Below are 12,218 nucleotides of genomic sequence, written 5' to 3' on the forward strand. Positions count from 1 at the left end.
CCTTTTAAGCAGGATATGTTGGATGCATAGTGAATGATATGTATGTTACTAAGCGTACCAAATTTCACTGGAAGAACTTGAAGCATGTCATAAACTTTGTTGATAATCTGACAAAGATAGCACAGCGTATGAAGCTGGATTTTGGATGGGATTGATTATACCTATGGTGCACACACTGAACAAGACCAACTATGTGCACAAAACGCTGGTAAAAAGTCTTATTTTAATGTTGATGCTCATAAACTATATATATCTTCAACGATATGTTACAAATTGTTTTTATTCTACATTTCAACAGAAATTGCTCACTGTAGCAGTTCTTGTTTCGATTTCCCAGCATGGTCAAATTACACTTGTGCCTGCTAATAACACCAAAGTGATTGCAAGGTACTCGCACACGAACTTACTGTATTAACCGTTTGTGTTGTAATTTCTCATCGAAAATAGTTCATCCGAGTCGGTTGTTAGCCACGTATCACACACATCTTGTTTACAGGACTCATTTGTGTTCTTTTGGCTCATCGCAAACAATTCATCCATGTGAACTATATGCCGCATATCACACACATCTTGTTAAGTTGAACTATTTTTGTTGTGTTCCTTAATCAAAAACAGTTCGCCCGAGTGAACCGTATGCCATATATCACACACACCTTGATCTGGCTAACCGTTTCTGTTGCACTCCCTAATAGCAAACAGTTCATCTGAGTGAACTGTATGCCATATATCACACACACATTGATATGCCTGCCAGTTTCTGTTGTTCTGCCTCATCGCAAACAGTTCGAATGGACTAACCGTGTGCCCTGCATCGCACACGTAACTAAAATCGGAACCTCGTTTGATGACTCCTCCATCACAAACGTTTTGCACCTTTTTTGAGGATTCTTTTACACCATCGTCTATGATTAATGCATCGCACACAGTTTTGTCGAAGGGTCTCTAAACATAGTGTCACGTTAGCAGCATCCTGCAGTAGTGATAGTTCATGTTGTGTGTGTAAAGCACATTATACATACAAAAGTTACACGATGAACATTATAAATAGCTAGCTATGAACTAGCATACATTTGAATTCAACTTAAGGTGGTTTAAAAATTCAAATTCAACATGAAGTCCATTCAATTATTTGAATTCGATATCATGGCATTTGTAAATCATACCTAAATTATGGGTCACCAATCTTTGCTCTGCTTTTGTACATAATAGCATATATAGTCATGTACAAAATAGATTCAAATTTACCTCCTCCATTCCAAAATAATTGTAGTTATAGGATTTTCATGTGTCAAAATTTCAAAAATAAGCGCATAATTTAATGAGGTTTGCACACATACAAGGTCAAATTTAACGTTGTCTGTTTAGGTCAATCCTCAAAGTTCAAGAGTACTCTAAATGTGAGTGCTTCTGTTTCAAAATTTCGAAATAAGCGCCAAAAGACCTCTACTCGCCCAAAACCACGTGAGACCAATTTTTGGTAGAAGGAAATTACTTTTCTAACTGTCACCCATGAAACCTACCGGCCCGACGTCCAAAGGTCTAAACCTGGGTAGGTTTGTAGCTTCATCTAGACGCCACACAACCGCCTCCGAAAAACATTCATACACCATGGTCGCCTTAGCACACATGCGCTCAGCCAAAATCGCTCCCTCCCAGTATTTGGGACACCTGGGATTACGGTCCTACCCCCGACCCGCAGTAGGTCCAAAATTTAAGAGAGGGGCAATGTTTGTACTTTCCCCAAATTTCAAACAAGCGCATCCCATCTGTTAAAAAAACCAAAAACAAGTGCATCCTAGACCGAAACATAGTTCCCCCTTAGCTCCCCCCCATTCAATTCCCCATTCGTACTTCGTGGGAACCAAAACTACCTCTCCACCAGCCGCGAAACCCTGCTACTTCTTGATCTTGCGTTGGTTTTCCCTGGAAGAGGAAAGGGTGATGCAACAAAGTAGAGAGAAGTATTTCCCTCAGTTTGAGAACCAAGTTATTAATCCAGTAGGATACAATGCACAAATCACTGAATACCTCCACAAACAATCAAACAACTTGCACCCAACGCGATAAAGGGGTTGTGAATCCCTTCACGGTTACTTGCAAAAGTGAGATCTGATAGAGATAGATAAAAGATAAAGTAAATATTTTTTGGTATTTTTGGTTTATAGATCAGAAAGTAAAAGATTGCAAAATAGTAGATCAGAAACTTGTATGATGGAAAATAGAAACTTGTATGATGGAAAATAGACCCGGGGGGCATAGGTTTCACTAGAGGCTTCTCTCAAGATAGCAAATAATATGGTGGGTGAACAAATTACTACCGAGCAATTGATAGAAAAGCTCAAAGTTATGATGATATCTAAGGTAATGATCATGAATATAGGCATCACGTCCGTGTCAATTAGACCGACTCCTGCCTGCATCTACTACTAATACTCCACACATCGACCGCTATCCAGCTTGCATCTAGAGTATTAAGTTCATAAAGAACGGAGTAATGCATTAAGTAAGATGACATGATGTAGAGGAATTAACTCAAGCAATATGATGAAAACCCCATCTTTTTATCCTCGATGGCAACAATACAATACATGCCTTTCTGCCCCTACTGTCACTGGGAAAGGACACCGCAAGATTGAACCAAAAGCTAAGCACTTCTCCCATTGCAAGAAAAACCAATCTAGTTTGCCAAACCAAACCGAAAATCCAAAGAGAATTACAAAGATATCAAATCATGCATAAAAGAATTCAGAGGAGATTCGAATAAAATTCATAGATAAGCTGATCATGCGTCCACAATTCATCAGATCTCGACAAACACACCGCAAAAAGTATTACATCGAATAGATGTCCAAGAACGTCGAGGAGAACATGGTATTGAGAATCAAAGAGAGAGAAGAGGCCATCTAGATACTAGCTATGGACCCGTAGGTCTGTGGTAAACTACTCACGCTTCATCGGAAGGGCAATGGTGTTGATGTACAGGCCCTCCATGATCGAATCCCCCTCCGGCAGTATGCCGGAAAAGGTCCCTAGACGGGATCTCACGGGTACAGAAGGTTGCGGCGGTGGAAAAGCGTTTTCGTGGATGCCTCTAGTGGTTTGGGGATATATGGGAATATATAGGCGACAGAATTAGGTTAGGAGGTGCACGAGGAGCCCACAAGGGTGGGGGCGCGCCCTACCCCCCTGTGTGCGTCCTCCATCCTTGTGGCCGCCTCGTGGCTCCTCCGACTTCATCTCCAAGTCTCCTGGTTGTCTTCTGGTCCAAGAAAAATCAATGCGAAGGTTTTATTCCGTTTGGACTCCGTTTGGTATTCCTTTTCTGCGAAACTCAAAAATAGGGGAAAAACAGGAACTGACACAAGGCTCTAGGTTAATAGGTTAGTCCCAAAAATAATATAAAATAGCGTATTAATGCATATAAAACATCCAAAACAGATAATATAATAGAATGGAACAATCAAAAATTATAGATACATTGGAGACGTATCAAGCATCCCCAAGCTTAATTCCTGCTCGTCCTCGAGTAGGTAAATGATAAAAACAGAATTTTTGATGTGGAATGCTACATAACATATTTGTCCATGTAATTTTCTTTATTGTGGCATGAATGTTCAGATCTATAAGATTCAAAACAAAAGTTTGATATTGACATAAAAACAATAATACTTCAAGCATACTAACAAAGCAATCATGTCTTCTCAAAATAACACGGCCAAAGAAAGTTATCCCTAAAAATCATATAGTCTGGCTATACTCCATATTCATCACACAGAATATTTAAATCATGCACAACCCCGATGACAAGCGAAGCAATTGTTTCATACTTTTGATGTTCTCAAACCTTTACAACTTTCACGCAATACATGAGCGTGAGCCATGAACATAGCACTATAGGTGGAATAGAAGGTGGTTATGGAGAAGACAAAAAAAGAAGGAGGTAGTCTCACATCAACTAGGCGTATCAACGGGCTATGGAGATGCCCATCAATAGATATCAATGTGAGTGAGTAGGGATCGCCATGCAACGGATGCACTAGAGCTATAAGTTTATGAAAGCTCAAAAAGAAACTAAGTGGGTGTGCATCCAACTTGCTTGCTCCGAAGACCTGAGGCAATTTGAGAAAGCCCGTCATTGGAATATAAAAGCCAAGTTCTACAATGAAAATTTTCTCACTAGTATATGAAAGTGACAACATAGGAGACTCTCTATCATGAAGATCTTGGTGCTACTTTGAAGCACAAGTGTGGAAAAAGGATAGTAAAATTGCCCCTTCACTCTTTTCTCTCATTTTTTTCTTTTTATTATTTGGGCCTTCTCTCATTTTTTTTAATTTTTCGTCCGGAATCTCATCCCGACTTGTGGGGGAATCATAGTCTCCATCATCCTTTCCTCACATGGGACATTGCTCTAATAATAAAGATCATCACACTTTTATTTACTTACAACTAAGGAATTACAACTCGATATTTAGAACAAAATATGACTCTATATGAATGCCTCCGGCGATATACCGGGATGTGCAATGAATCAAGAGTGACATGTATGAAATAATTACAAACGGTGGCTTTGCCACAAATACGATGTCAACTACATGATCATGCAAAGCAATATGACAATGATGGAACATGTCATAATAAACAGAACAGTGGAAAGTTGCACGGCAATATATCTCGGAATGGCTATGGAAATGCCATAATAGGTAAGTATGGTGGCTGTTTTGAGGAAGGTATATGGTGGGTGTATGGTACCGGCAAAAATTGCGTGGCACTAGAGAGGCTAGCAATGGTGGAAGGGTGAGAGTGCGTATAATCCATGGACTCAACATTAGTCATAAAGAACTCACATACTTATTGCAAACATCTATTAGTTATCAAAACGAAGTACAACACACATGCTCCTAGGGGGGTAGATTGGTAGGAAAAGACCATCGCTCGTCCCCGACCGCCACTCATAAGGAAGACAATCAATAAATAATTCATGCTCCGACTTCGTCACATAACGGTTCACCATAAGTGCATGCTACGGGAATCACAAACTTTAACACAAATATATCTCAAATTCACAATTACTCACTAGAATGATTCTAATATCACCATCTTTATATCTCAAAACAATCATAAGAAATCAAACTTCTCATAGTATTCAATGCACTTTATATGAAAGTTTTTATTATATCCCTCTTGGATGATTATCATATTAGGACTAAATTTATAACCAAAGAAAATTACCATGCAGCTTAAAGACTCTCAAAACAATATAAGTGAAGCATGAGAGTTCAACAATTTCTATAAAATAAAACCAGCGCCGTGCTCTAAAAAGATATAAGTGAAGCACTAGAGCAAAATTGCCTAGCTCAAAAGATATAAGTGAAGCACATAGAGTATTTTAATAAGTCACGATTGATGTGTGTCCCTCTCAAAAGGTGTGTACAGCAAGAATGATTGTGGAAAACTAAAAATTAAAGACTCAAATCGTACAATATGCTCCAAGCAAAACACATATCATGTGGTGAATAAAAATATAGCCTCAAGTAAAGTTACCGATAGACGAAGACGAAAGAGGGGATGCCTTCCGGGGCATCCTCAAGCTTAGGCTCTTGGTTGTGTTTGAATATTACCTTGGGGGGCCTTGGGCATCCCCAATCTTAGGCTCTTGCCACTCTTTATTCCATAGTCCATCAAATCCTTACCCAAAACTTGAAAACGTAACAACACAAAACTCAACAGAAAATCTCATAAACTCCGTAAGTATAAGACAATAAATCACCACTTTTGGTACTATTGTGAACTCATTATTTATTTATATTGGTGTAACATCTACTGTATTCCAACTTTTCCATGGTTCATACCCCCCGATACTACCCATAGATTCATCAAAATAAGCAAACAACACATAGAAAACAGAATCTGTCAAAAACAGAACAGTTTGTAGTAATCTGTAACTCTGGAATACTTCTGTAACTCCAAAACTTCTGAAAAATTAGGAAAACCTGGGCAATTTGTTTACCAATCAGATGAAAAAATAATCCGATCAAAATCACGCTTCTGTAAATTATGAAAATTAGTTTCCTGGGTGTAAAAGTTTCTGTTTCTCAGCAAGATCCAAACTACTATCATCGTAAGCTATCCCAAAGGGCTTACTTGGCACAAACAATAATTAAAACAAAAAACCACATTTAACCAGAGGATAGAAGAATTATTTATTGTAAAATAGAACCTAAAAATAAAAAACAAAAATAAAATTGCGTTGCCTCCCAACAAGCGCTATTGTTTAACACCCTTAGCTAGGCATGAAACACAGATAGATCTAGGTATTGTCATCTTCGGTATGCAATCCATAAGTAGCTCTCATAATAGATTCATATGGAAACTTAATTTTATTTCTAGGAATGTGTTCCATGCCCTTCCTTAATGGAAACTGAAGTCTAATGTTTCCTTCTTTCATATCAATAATTGCACCAATCGTCCTAAGGAAAGGTCTACCAAGAATAATAGGACATGTAGGATTGCAATCTATATCAAGAACAATGAAATTTATGGGCACATAATTCCTTAACAATAAGAACGTCATTAATCCTTCCCATAGGTTTCTTAATAGTGGAATCCTCAAGATTTAGATTTAAAGAACAATCATCAAATTCACGGAAACCTAACACATCACATAAATTTTTTGAAATCGTGGAAACACTACCACCCAAATCACACAAAGCATGGCACTCATAATCTTTAATCTTAATCTTAATAGTAGGTTCCCACTCATCATAAATTTTTCTAGGGATAGAGACTTCCAATTCAACCTTTTCTTCAAAAGATTGCATCATAGCATCAATGATATATTTAGTAAAAGCTTTGTTTTGATTATAAGCATGAGGAGAATTCAACATGGATTGCAACAAGGAAATACAATATATTAAAAAGAAATTATCATAATTAAATTCCTTCAAATCCAAAAGAATGGGTTCATCGCTACTTAAAGTTTTGACCTCTCCAATCCCACTTTTATCAACTTTTGCATCAAGATCTAAAAACTCTGAATCATTGGGACACCTTTTAATTAAAGTCGACTAATCTCCAGTCCCAGCCTTATTAAGATTTATATTAGAAAACAAATATTCAGTAGGATTCACATCAATCACTTTAAGATCTTCATCATTATTTTCATGGAAACTAGAAGAACACGTTTTTAGAAACCAATCTCGTTTAGCACGCATCTTAGCGGTTCTTTCTTTGCACTCATCAATGGAAATTCTCATAGCTTTCAGAGATTAATCAAAGATTCTTGGGTGGAATAGATCTAAGTTTCAAAGAATCAACATCAAGAGAAATTTTATCCACATTCCTAGCCAAATCATCAATCTTAAGCAATTTTTCTTCAATCAAAGCATTGCAATTCTTTTGCAAACTCATAAATTCTTAACATTATTCTCAAAATAAGAGGGCACCTTATTATAATTTCCATAAGAATTGTTGTAGGAATTACCATAATAATTAGAGGAGTTACTAGGAAACGGCCTAGGAAAATTACCTCTATACGCGTTATTACCAAAATTGTTCCTACCAACAAAATTCACATCCATAGATTCATTATTATTAGGATCAATAGAAGCACTCTTCCTAGCAAAAAGTTTCATAAGCTCATCCATCTTTCCACTCAAAATATTAATCTCTTCAATCGCATGCACTTTTTTTACTAGTGGAAGATCTTTCGGTACGCCATCGAGAATAATTAACCATAATATTATCTAGGAGTTTAGTAGCTTCTCCAAAAGTAATTTCCATAAAAGTACCTCCCATGGCCGAATCTAAAAGATTTCTAGAAGCAAAATTCAATCCGGCATAAAATTTTTGTATAATCATCCATAAATTCAAACCATGAGTAGGGCAATTTCGTATCATCAATTTCATCCTCTCCAAAGATTGTGCAACATGTTCATGATCAAGTTACTTAAAATTCATAATATTGTTCCTAAGGGAGATGATCTTAGCGGGAGGAAAATACTTGGAAATAAAAGCATCTTTACACTTATTCCATGAATCAATACTATTGTTAGGCAAAGATGAAAACCAAGTTTTACCACGATCTAGAAGTGAGAACGGAAATAGCTTCAATTTAACAATAGCATTATCCACATCTTTTTTCTTTTGCATATCACACAAATCAACGAAATTGTTTAGATGGGATGCGGCATCTTCACTAGGAAGGCCAGAAAATTGATCTTTCATAACAAGATTCAGCAAAGCGGCATTAATTTCACAAGATTCCGCATTAGTAGCGGGAGCAATCATAGTACTAATAAAAAGTTCATTATTGGTGTTGTAAAAATCACACAATTTGGTATTCTCTTGAGCCATCATGACAAAGCAAGCAATCCAACACAGGAGCACACAAAAAGCAAACGAAGAAGACGAACAAAAGAGGGGCGAAGAAAAGGCAAATCTTTTCGGAAATTGTTCTAGAAGTGGGGGAGAGGAATACGAGAGGAAAATGGAGAATAATGTAATGCAAGAGATGAGAGTTTATGATGGGTACTTGGTATGTCTTGACTTGGCGTTGGTTTTTCCCTTGAAGAGGAAAGGGTGATGCAACAAAGTAGAGATAAGTATGTCCCTCAGTTTGAGAACCAAGGTATCAATCTAGTAGGAGACAACCACTACAAAAAAAGACACATCCGTGACATTTTGGGCCGAACAAATTTTTTCCTGTCATGCTTATGACACTTCTATGACGATAATTATGACAAAACCCGGTATCATCATAGATGTGGTGGGCTCCTACTTCTATGACAAAAACTCATGACAGAAAATGGGCTTTTTGTCCAGGGCGGGCCGGAGACACAACTGCATGACATTCTTTGGGTCGTCCATGATGGAAAAACCGTGGTAGAAGCGAGGGAGAGGAAAATATTAGGGAGTCCCCGATTACGGTGGGTGGTCGGGGCTGAGCGATGCACGAAGGTTTCCACATTTCTCTCATGTACGCGAGTATGTGCGAGGCGTTGGCTAACTGACCCTGAGCGATCGCACGTTACTGAACCCGAGCGGTCGATCCCTTGGCTGTTAACTGAACACGAGTGATTCATTCACTGCTGACTGAACCCAAGCGATTCCTTCGCTGCTGCTGCTAACTGAACCCGAGCGATCGATCACTGTTGTTGCTTACTGAAGCCGGCCGAGCACCCGTGCGAGACGTAGCCAACCGGTGTTGGGTTGCCTCTCGATGAACAGTGACCATTGTGACCGTGCGCGCGGTACGTAGAATGAGTCGAGACGTGGTGAGTCGAGCTAGTTGGTTGGCTGTGGATGAACAGTTCCCTGCGGGGGTTGCATGAATAGGAGCCCGTGGTAGTAGGTCGTTGCCGTTGTATGAACAAGACCCCGAAGAGGCCACCGCACCCCAGTCAGTTGGGGTTGGATGAACAGGACCCCCATGGAGGTTCTATGAACGGCAGTCATTGGAGGCTGGATGAACAGTAGCTGTGGATGAACGGTAGCCCGTGGAGGCTGGAGGAGGTCGACTGTGGATGAACAGTAGCCCATGGAGGCTGGAGCGAGGCAGTAGACGGTGGATGAACAGGACCCCGTTTCGACCATAGGTGCTCCAACACAAGTTTGTTTCCTCCGTTTTGCGGTACACCACACCACTCCTGATCAACAGGACCCCGTTTAGACCATAGGCACTCCAACACAAGTCTGTTTCCTCCATTTTGCGGTATGCCAGACCCTTCCCAATGAACAGGAGATGGCCCGTTTCCTCCGTTCTATGGTACACCAGACCTCGTTTCAGTTGTTCCATCAAAGCCGGTTGGCTCCTGATGAACACGATGTTGTTGTTGTCGTCCGCTGCCTCTCCATGTACACGAGCCCTGGCCGTTCGTATGCGTGAGTAGGCGTTTGAGACCCCGCCCATATGTACGTACGTGGCCGTATTTTTTGGCATCTGGCTGTACGTGTGTGTACACAGTTTAGAAGGTACTGCCTGAACTACTACATTTGGGGCATGCCAAGTTTTCCCCCACCGCCAACTCGACATCGTCTACTACAAACGTGCCGCTGCTTGCTCGGCCACAGTTCATCATTGCAGAGAGACTGATCGACCAATATGTACATACACGTTCATGACAATGCTATGTATGCTTCGACCGGGTGGGTCCCAGCTGTCAGGGAGGATAAGGATGCACTTCCTTGCGTGCGAGGATATAGCTGGTGGGTCCCGGCTGTCAGGGGAGGAATCATTTTTATTTTGCGAGTGATAAGGAGGCACTTCCTTGGTTTTGAAGATGTAGCTGGTGGGTCTAGTTGTCAGCCTCACAGCATAAGGTCCACTTCCGATGGTTGTCGTTCGTTGACCTCATTGACCACGAGGTGCCGAGAGCATCAAGGTGGTGGACGACGATGAGGCCTAGGAAGGGAAGGACGAGGAGCCAGAGAAGATGAGGCGGGTGGATGCCCACGCGGAGGGGAGTACGAGGGTTCACTTGTTTGACTGTGGTGTAAGTCCGCCATCGCCAGAGAATAACAGGGGTTGTGGGTGAGTAGAGGGAAGGTCTAGCCAGACGTAGTATGGTCGGTCCATGAGGCCTGCGCGACAGCACAGCCGGCCATGGGAGGCTGGAGCAGGCGGTATGGTGGGCCTGGTTTGCGTGGCTGGAGCAAGAAGACCAGAGGTTGAAGACGCAACACGATCGTTGATTTAACATCCAAAGGTCAATGCAGCTAGAATCATTTTGACTAAGTTGACAAAGCCCGTACGCGTCAACTTAGTTGGCCCACAAGTCAGCCTCCAAATCTGGTGGGTCCCAGGTAGCACTGGGAATCATTTTTTTGCTCGTAATAAGGTGGCACTTCCTTGCGTGTGAAGATGTTTTCTGGGTTTTTAATTTCTTCTTTTTCGAGTTAGAATAAAAAGAAAACTATTTAGAATCTTTGGTACAACCTTATTTTTGTGAAATGGATCATAATAAAGCTGGTGGGTCCCAGCTGTCAGGGAGAGGCAACTTTTTTTCCACGTAATAAAGGAAACACTTCCCTGAGTGCGAAGATGTAGTTGGTGGCTCAAACCTATCAGGGAGAAATCATTTGTTTTCACATAATAAGGAGGGACTTGCTCGCGTGCGGCCATGGGCCATGCAGGTCCCTACTGTCAGCCACTCCATCTTCATTCCTCTTCCGATGGTTGTCGTTTGTTGACAAAGTTGACCATGCCGCGCCAAGAGAACCAACGCGATGGATGATGGTGAGGCCTAGGAAGGGAACAACCCAAAGTCGGCGAATACACAGTAGTGGATGCCCATGCGGAGGGGAGTACGAGGGTTCATTGGTTCGGCTGCGGTGTGAGGCTGTCATCGCCGGATAATAACATGCGGTGTTGGTGAGTAGAGGAATGTCCTGGACGGCGATGGGAGTAGGGTGGGGCGGTGAGACCTGCGCGGCAGCACAACCGGCCATGGGAGGCGGTAGCAGGCGGTACCGCTAGTGGTGGTTTGGGCGGCTGAAGCATGAATATCCGAGATTGAAGAAGCACCATAGCCGTTAGATGGACATCCAACGGCCACTACTAATAGAATCATGTGTTGACTATAAGTTGACAAAGCCTTCTGTACGTGTCAACTTAGTAGGCCCACAAGTGACCATCACATCTATGGTAGAGAACATATAGCCCATTTGTGATTTGTTATGTACAACCCATTTTTTAATTCTAATGGAATTTACTCAGCCCATTTACTGTTTGTTAAAATTACAGGCCATTTTCTAGCCAGGACTTTTTTAATAATTTCAGCCAATCACTCAAAAAATTTCAAGAAAATTTCCAACATTTTGATGGGATCCGAAATATTTTTGAACCCAAAATTTAGAGTCAGATTAAATATAATTTCAAAATAAATTTGTGTTAGGTAAAAGTCCAACGAAATTTTGCAAGCACAACAAGTAATGAAATTAAAAAATGTACCTTTTTAGAAGAATTAAAAAATGTACTTGTTCCGTGCGTTTTTTATATTTACACCCAATTTTTTAATTGCAGTCCATTTATTATTTCTTAAAGCCCATTTTCTTGGCAAGTCTAATGCGGCCTGGAGAATAACAATTTGACCTAGGTTGGGTATTTCACAAAAAAAGAATAGCCGGGCTAGCCATTTTCACATTTAAGTATTAATATCTAGGCTGGATATTTGGTCGACATCAAATAATAGCCTGGGCCAGACGGGCCATAGCCCGTC

The sequence above is a fragment of the Triticum aestivum genome, chromosome 7B (genome assembly GCF_018294505.1).
Source record: "Triticum aestivum cultivar Chinese Spring chromosome 7B, IWGSC CS RefSeq v2.1, whole genome shotgun sequence".
Classification (NCBI taxonomy): Eukaryota; Viridiplantae; Streptophyta; class Magnoliopsida; order Poales; family Poaceae; genus Triticum; species Triticum aestivum.